The following is a 9,241-nucleotide window of genomic DNA, read 5'->3' on the forward strand; positions in this document are numbered from 1 at the left end:
CTTTGTCCTAACGCTCTCAATTTTCTTGATTTATATATATATATATATATGCGCGCAATGCCAAGCACAAAAAGCACAAAAGCACAAAAGCACAGCCAATCCAGATGTTTTATGGATGACAGAAAGATCCCAATCTTTAGCAAGATGTTTGCTTGCTTTTAGTCATTACTTAGTCCCAAAAATCAAATCAAAGAGGACAGCGTTCCGGTTTCAGCTGTTATCCTATAGTAAACAGCCAGCAGCTGAAGTTGTCACAGACGCTGTCCCCCGTCTTCCTGCACCAGGGCTAGGAATTGATAGAGCTGGCACTGCTGGCTCAGTGGAATTCACTGCAGGCTTTGAAAATCACTGCATAGCTCTCATGAGTCACACACTCATTCTGGTTTTATTTGAGCAACAATCTGACCATCTGATCATTATAGAAAGAGTACGAAGCTAGGGCTCTATCAGACAGACACGGTCAATCTGTGTGGTAGTGCCCAGCAATGGAGTTTCCTGATTGGTGGATGAAAGTTTTAAGGTCTCTAATGTACATTATACACCTTCCTTGTGCACAATCTTAGTGAACTTACACACTGGGTCTGACATCGTTCTTTTCCTCTCCATATACATCACATGTACTGTAGAAGCCACAAGACCACCAAAGGCCTGCTTCCAACTTTTCTTTATTATTGTTATGGTGCTATATGTTTTTTTTTTCACATGAATGTCACCTCACAGATCAGCTGTGGTCTGCACCACTTCCTAATCGGGTTTGTGGTGTCCAATGACATAGTATTTCATGAAACAGAAAAGTGTTACCACATAGTTATGCCTCGTTAACACAATAGTGGAATACCGGGGAATTGTTAGCAGTTATGCAACTTATTTTTCATCAGTATCAGTCAGGTTTATTTCAATATTTTTAATAGGTAGCAGTACTGGAATTTTATACTGTAACCTTAAACTCTGGTAGCCTGGATTTTCATTGACCTTTTTTGTATGACAAATTGAGGGCGGCCACCAGTGACATATAGGAGGACAATGTTGCAGATACAACGAAAGAGAAAATATTGAATAGTTTATGGTAAGGGATTAGCTGCTGTCAGGCAGAGTAGCATTCTATATCAAACTCTGGGGGTTAAGTTGAGACCAACAAACTAATCTCACTGAGTAGGATCCAGGTATGAGGAGTCCGACACATACACTCACACAAACACACACGCACACTCACACACGCACACACACAAACACACACACGCACACTCACACACGCACACACAAACACACAAAAACACACACACACAAACATACACAAACACACACACACATGCACAAACACACACACAAACTCACACGCACACGTACTCACACACATACACATACGCACACACACATAAACACACACACACACACACACACACACACACACACACACACACAGTCACACCTTCTGTATGTACTATGTACCTGTTTTCTGTGTTAATTACTGGGTCTGTGTTTATTGGGGCAAAGCAATTACCACATTCTCTTCAAAAGATAAATACAATCTTGCAACACAAAAGCAGCATAACAAGATCAATTGGTGCTGGAACTAAACTTTTGGAGAAAATGCACTAGGTCAGCTGGGGATTGGTGTTCCGCTGACTACAGAGGCGGGACATTACATACTAAAGGGAACGTACTACTGTGTTCGGGGTTGGTCCGAAAGTAAAATAGGAGGAGTAACGGGTGGAGGGAGAGACTGGTTTGGTGCAGCGGGATTTTTAAAAGAAAAAAAAAAACACTAACATTTTTTTTGTCTTTTTTTGTTTATGTATGGTTTACCACGAAGACGATAAAAGACGAGTTATCACGATCTGTTTTGGATTTCACCCCTGCACTCCTTCCCTCACACCATTTTGTTTTCTTTTGTTATTTAATTATTTTGTTGTGTATAGATAAAAAAAATAAATTATTTTATTTCTGTACACATAAATTACTGTCTGGACATTCCATTTAATACACTCTCGCCTCACAACCCCCAACCTATGTACAGCAATCCGAAAGGCACACTGTATAATTAGTGAGCCCCCATACAGCCTCGCACTCAGCTGTTTTTTTTGTCAGTTCTTGTGTGAGCTGCACTCCACTTTGTCATCATAAACGTGTCAGCAAAGGACCCTGGTGGAGGGCTCTGCTATTTGTTTTACTAACTGCTCTGTGGAAACCAGTCCCATGTGCAGACTGCTGAGCAGCTCTGGGACTTATCCATCCTCTGACTCACTGACAAACATATTGTTGTAAGGGGCACTTTTTTCACTTTATTAACTGTTAAGAACCAGTTTTGTTAATGGTAAGAATATCCCCTTCAATCACTGCTTGCATTAGCGTAACACGTTATGTTACCTATCTAAGTATCCATTTTGTATTGCATTTACGTTTTTTAAAAGGTTTTGGCAGAGCAACTTCTAGAACTCCATAGAATACACAAAATGTTTTCTAAAAATGTAAATAAAAAATAGTGACTGAAGGTGATATATACCTATATATATACATAGAGAGAGAAAGAGAGAGAGAGAATTACTAAAAGGAACTTAGTAAATTATAATACAAATGTTTCACTTAAAGGTCCTTTAGTCCTTTAGAAGCTTCTTTTAGCAGTTTTACAGTTTCTTAATACGTTAGTCTATTTATAAACCCAAACATAAAAGGAGAGATAAAAATGCTCAGCAGGCGTCAGACTGCTTCTTCAGGATCAAGTCATTGAAATAGTAATGCTTCCAAAATCAGATCTGGTATTATATTATTATACCTTTTTATTAGTTTATAAATTGGTTATTATAATATAGTGGTGTGCGGATATGTGTCCCCACCCCCCACCCCCAAGTAATTTGTCAACAGGTATTAAATGAAAACAAACAAGTCATTAATTGTGCTAATTTCACAACAAGACAAGCTGCCTTTCCCTCACCTCACCAATCTTTACTATCAATGACAATTGTGTTTAAGTTCCACACTGAGAGATTTCAAACCCAACTGGAAGCCAGTTTTCCTTTCGCCCAGGGCTTAATTATTTATTGCTGCATCAAGGCTATAAAGTGACTATGGAAATAAGTAGTGAAACTTGCAAATGCAACTCCTGAGCCTCAAAACGAACTGTAATTTACAGTTAAAACAGCTTTACCTCTTCGCCTGGGCCAGCTGCAGTCCTTGCACGCAATGAGATGCACTGCTCACTTGACTCCTGTCTTTGGGTTTATTTAAAACACTTAGCCCGCTCTCCTGCTCAAGAGCTATGGAGCTGTCACCAGATTTGCAAACCCTGACAGCAAATCAAATCATATTTATGCCATATTGTCAAGTCAGCATCTAGTTCAAAGTAAAGGCTTTGTTATGTTGAGGTATTCCTAAGCATTTAAAAACAATGAAGGGATTGTTTGAAAGAAAAAGAAAAATGATATGTAATCAAACCCACATCATGCAAAAATAAATGTTCTTAAAGCCTCTATCCTGTTATAAAAAAGGACCGCAGTATATTTGCAGAGTAGCTTTGTAGTTTAGCATGCTTTTTACGCATACTGTATACATGTAGTACTTTCAAAGTTAAATGATTTTTGCAGGTTTTACCACGTGTTTTACCCTGCTTGCTTTATTGTTTTAATTGTTTTTATCCTGATATATGGCAGTACATTTTTCTAAGGTGGATCCTGCAAAAAGAAAAAAAAACCTCGGCTGGAAAATGATAAATTACTGGCATGCATAATCTGCCTATGGGAGGGACAGTAAATGCCAAACTAGGTGTCTTGGGGAGGTCTGTGCTACAGAACTAAGGAGCTGTCAACTAGGGGGAGAGGTTGGAATGAATCTGTAATGACAAGCCAGACTGATCCCAGGCAGCAAGGGAATAGTGTGTCCCCCTCTAGCGGGGCAGCCAGGGGCCGCCAGGGGTCAGCTACAGCACCCCAACTTGGCTCTGACCTTGAGTACATCTGGAACAGATTTCAGACTCTACAGCAGTAAATTAAAGCACAGCACGCACAGCAGAGCAATGGAGAATGTTTCCATCAGGATTTTTCCTACAACATTTCTGGTTAGCTTTTCAGTGCAACCAATCTACAGTATTATTGGTCCGATAACTCTGGAAACCAAAGGGGCAGCCTGGAGATGACCTTTCAGATTAAACACAAGGCATGAGACGAATGCTTTGAACCTGTTCAAATACTGTGACACACAAAGCGCAGAGCCGCCTGTGTTATTTCTTTCATCACTGGTAGTGTTCTTCCTTTGGTATCTGCCAGCAGCAGCGAATCCTGACAGGAACTATTCATATCACACCCTTCTTCTGTGATGCAGCGTGGTATACCAGAATAAAACCATGGCAAGCAGGAGTAAAGCATAGACAAACTACTACAACACTTTACATTAAATGTCTCTAATTACTGTGTATTTACATAGTAGCTACTTACTTACATGTGTACTTGCACATAATCACAATGTTATTATGCATAGTTGCAATGTTCTTAACCTTGTTGTGTATGTAAGTACACAATTGTATCAGAAAAGGGTTAAAGTTAGCATGCAGTTAGGGTTAGGATTATATCGTCCAAAGATATTTACACATTAAGTACATTGTAACTATGCATAATAACATTGTAATTATGTTTAAGTACACATGTATTTACTAAGTAGCTACTATATAAATACACAGTAATTAGAGAGACTTCATGTAAAATGTTGCAGTTTTTTGTCTATGCTTTACTCCATCTGCTTGCCATGGCTTTATTCTGGTATACTGCGCTGCACCACATAAACGGTTAACATTTTATTATGTTCCTATTGGTTATTCTATTTTCCAAAAACATTTATTAGAAAGAAAGGGCAAAAAAAAAAAAGGTAAAAAATCAAAATACTAAGTGGGTGCAGGATTGAACTGATTTCAAGAAACGCACAACACTTTCATTCTTTCATTCATAACTTTATTAGGAATAAAATGACAACAAAATCAACATTTCCAAAATGAATGTTTCTATAGTTAATGGTTTATATGTGCTATATACTGTAGATGGGGTTCAGCTTAAAAGTCTTGTATAGTGGATCACTTTTTACAGCATCAGTCAAGCACAGAGAGGTTGTGTTCGGCGTGGGGCTCTTTGTTAGGAATGGATTGCACACGATGACAGGTGCTGTTACCATGTGCTTATAGAATTCTCACAGCATTCTGCAGTGGCAAGCTCCTTCATCTGGATTGTGTCTGATGGGCCCTCAGGCAGCAGGACAGCATTCAGACACCCAGGCTGCAGACCATGTTTGAAGGCACAGCAGTGGGACTGGGTGTTGAAACATACAGACTGACCCACGTACTCCTGATCTGGAGCCTCTCAGATGAATTAGGGATGATCTGGATAAGAAGGTGAAACGGCAGCATACCAGCAAGAAGCTAGGCATGAGTTCTCAAGCGGTCTATCTTTGGAAAGTGATGGATCTGATGTTTCTAACTGCTAAGATGTTATTCCAAGGCAAACAGTCTGGCTGTTTCGATATAGGTCAGATTTAACTACATGGCTTAAACAAATGTAATGTATAGCTCATAATGATGTTATACTAGCCTTGAGCATCTGTGTATTATGGTTAATTAAAGTTCAGTCTCAATTTACACACCGTCCCATATCATTTATTCATTGGTGTATATTTGAAATCATGCACTAGGTAACTTTGATCGTGTTATGGGTGAATATGTTCCCTTGCATTTCACACATGTTAGTGTATTTTATGATGGTTTTACCATGCTTGTCTGTGCTTTACCATGCTTGCCACTGCTTTGCTATGCATTCACTTATGTTTTTTGGGTAACACTTTACATTAAGTGTCTCTAATTATGGAGTATTTACTTAGTAGTTACTTAGTAGTGGGGTGGAGTTAGGTTTAGAGTTAGGGTTAGGGTCAGGGATATATAATGTCAGATAATATAATCAAATATAAAACGTATTATATATCCAGATTGCATTCTCTTTTCTAAGGACTCTATGCAGTCTGAGCTGGTGGCTTCCATGTGGATGTCTTGTCATCTTGTTTAGAGGATCTTCCAGGATGTGTCAGGTCATGACCTAATTTCTTCCTCCAGTGGCAGCCCAGAGGGGCCCTCCTTACTGGAAGGTCAGCACCAGAGAAGAGGAGTTTAATGGTTTTGAGGAGGCTCTAGTCGACACTGTATTATTTTTTTGCTGACACTCTTTATTATAGACAGATGGCTCAGTCTGCTCCCATCCATTGCCTCCTAACTACTCCCCTGTCTCTGCTCCTTAAGTGTGTCCCAGTGTGTGCTGTCGCCGTCTTCTAAGTATATATTTTTGATACGTGTTGACTGGTAATGTAAACATGCAGCATTTGTTTCAGAGCTGCAAACGTCAATGGAAAACCACCCACCATGACATTGGGATTATTAGGGGATGGGGGAACAGAGGTGTACTGTTTTTTTTTTTTTTTTTAGTTCAGGTGCTTTCACTGTGTTTTCAAGGGCTGCTCTTCACTTCTAGATACCAGTGATAAACATATGTATAACGCAGGTTAAATACGTTACCTGTTGCTTTATATTAGTAAGTGCCAGCACCATCTAGTGCACAACAGTGTTGTGTGTGGAGGTTCCCCATACCATCCTCTGAGTGCGCACTTTACAGACTGCAAAGTCTGACAGGGCATCTAGCAGTGGCTTTGCTTGCAAATAAGACAAGACTCTAATTGCATATTAGTTTGATCAATCCCAGACATTGCAGGCATCAGCAGGATAGCTTCATTAGACACACTCTGCATCTGTCTAGGGGGCTCACTGTAAAACCTGCAACAACTGACTTGAGGTTTTGAAAGAATGTAAAGTTTTGTCTATTTTTAAACTGAGTCACCCTACAGGAGCTTTAGTGTATTATTATACCATTTATTTTAATATTGGTTGAACACAGTTAAGTAAAGTGGTGGTTCTGGTAGGGAACCCACTTTAACCTTCGATCAGATCACACAAACATCAAGCATATTTTAGCCGCTTTCAAATACCAGATCAAATAGCCAGCTGAATGGCTGGTATCTTATTTGTCCTCCAATAAACAATAAGTCCAACGATCCGCAAGGAAAGGATTTATGTCCTACCTCAATCCACAGTGTCCTCACTGTGCGCCAGAGACCGTCTCCTCCTCCCCAGCCTCCCCGGCCTCCACCTGCTTTTTCGTTTCATCTATCGGGGGAGGGCAGCTATCCTGCCCCCCTGCCCAAGGCCTCCCTACTGTTCGCCTCTCCACATATCTGCAAATTAATTTATGGGCAGGTGTACATCAAAAGTCAAGGCCAAAGGCCAAATAACGCTATGTAAAATGTGTATAATGTAGTCATGTCGTCTAGTCAATGTTTTAATTTCTATGGCAGTTCTATGGCATGAGTTTCCTGACTGAATCACGGGTTCAGGCTTTATGTTACGTTCACACAGTTTGTACAGATTGTTTGCGCCAATTCTGCACATGGAAATCCAATCTCTGTTTTTCAGAAATGACTATCAGATCAGTGTATGAAGAGCATGTTGTCCCAGCTTGTCTGCACTGAAAAGCCCACCCAAAGTGGACAATGTGAATCTTAAAATAATCTTTACTGAAATCATAAACAGGTCAAATAAAAAAAAGGCAGTTCTTTCGTGCTGCAATGTATTGGCCTCTCTTCGACATTCTCTGGGTTACACGACAACAGGAAGAGGGATAAACAATAAAACTGCATCATTTATTTTGTGAGATCCATATCATTGACATCTTCACCCTTCACTCTCCCTCCAGAACAAAACATTTCAAAAGCCTGGTCTATTTTCCAGAGCCCTGAACCTGAGAGCCCCGCACATGATCTGAGTGTCTTACGCAACCCGTCACTCACCGTGTTATTGTATTGTGAACACAGGGCAGTTTGGAATGGAAACTTGCAATGCATCTCTGACCAAACTTAGCAGGGAAAATATCTCAACATCTACTGGAGTTAGAGAGCCGTGGCAAACAGACTGGAATTCCTTTGTGGTTACTTTAATCACAATTGTTACCATACATAGTAGAAACAGGGTCCAAAAAAATAGGAATTTTGGAAATAATAGCTTGGTTTCTGTGGTAACTAGGTAAAATTATTATTTTTTTTAAATCACAGTATAAATCACTGCAAGTTGATTAGCTGAGCTTTCATTCTGATCGGATTTCATTTTGACATGCGTCACACATCTCCGCCCGTTTCACTTTGTGTTTGTTGGTTGATCAACGAGATTAACAAATAAAAACAGCGGTATGAAGCTGTTATTATTTTCTTTGGTGCGGCAGAGAAACTACTTGAATATTCAAACAGCCATTGCTGCACATGAAGGCAAAGATCCACATCAATGTCCGCCATAAATTACATGTTTGATAAATATTAGAAATAATTATCACAACACATTTCGACTTACCAGAATTTGCCCAAAAGTTTCTATACAGCCAAAACACACCTCAATTGTCACACATTAAGTATTAACATTAAAAAACAGATCATCAACAGTGCTTAAAGGAGTATACACTCTCATATATATATATATATATATATATATATATATATATATATATATATATATATATATATATGTGTGTGTGTGTGTGTGTGTGTGTGTGTGTGTTACACTCATATATTCAGTCAGTGACCCAAAAAAAGAACCATTTCTCTATTTGAGCATTTACAAATAACCTTTTCTTCCTTTCTGTTCCGGTCTGTGCTGCTTTTATATTTTTGTGTTTTGCAATTTGAGCAAAATAATTTTAGTTATAAAATAACCTTTAATATTAGTCTTTGATCATTTGTAAATGCTCAAATCGCAAATGATTTATATTGAGTTGATGATAGCAATAAACCTGGTAAGAGGTTTGTGATTAGATAACCATTCCCCAAGAGGCGCTTTGCTATTACTCAAGTGTTATATTTCTCCTGGAGGGTGTTTATCTGAACTCTCGATGCCCACAGACAAACAGGGACTACAGGCAAAACAACATGCACAAACAGGTATGCACACAAACACACAAACACACACACACATACAAACACAAACACACACATAAACATACAAATACACACACACACACACAAACACAAACACAAACACACCCACAAACACAAACACACACACACACACAAACACTAATGTAAACACCTCCAGAGGTTTATGTCTCCCTTCCTTTTTGGGTGAAGTCTAGAGGTTTGGCATCATGACAAAATAAACAGCAAGCCCTGTTCTGTCAGAGTG

This window comes from Polyodon spathula, chromosome 14 (assembly GCF_017654505.1).
Source record: "Polyodon spathula isolate WHYD16114869_AA chromosome 14, ASM1765450v1, whole genome shotgun sequence".
Classification (NCBI taxonomy): Eukaryota; Metazoa; Chordata; class Actinopteri; order Acipenseriformes; family Polyodontidae; genus Polyodon; species Polyodon spathula.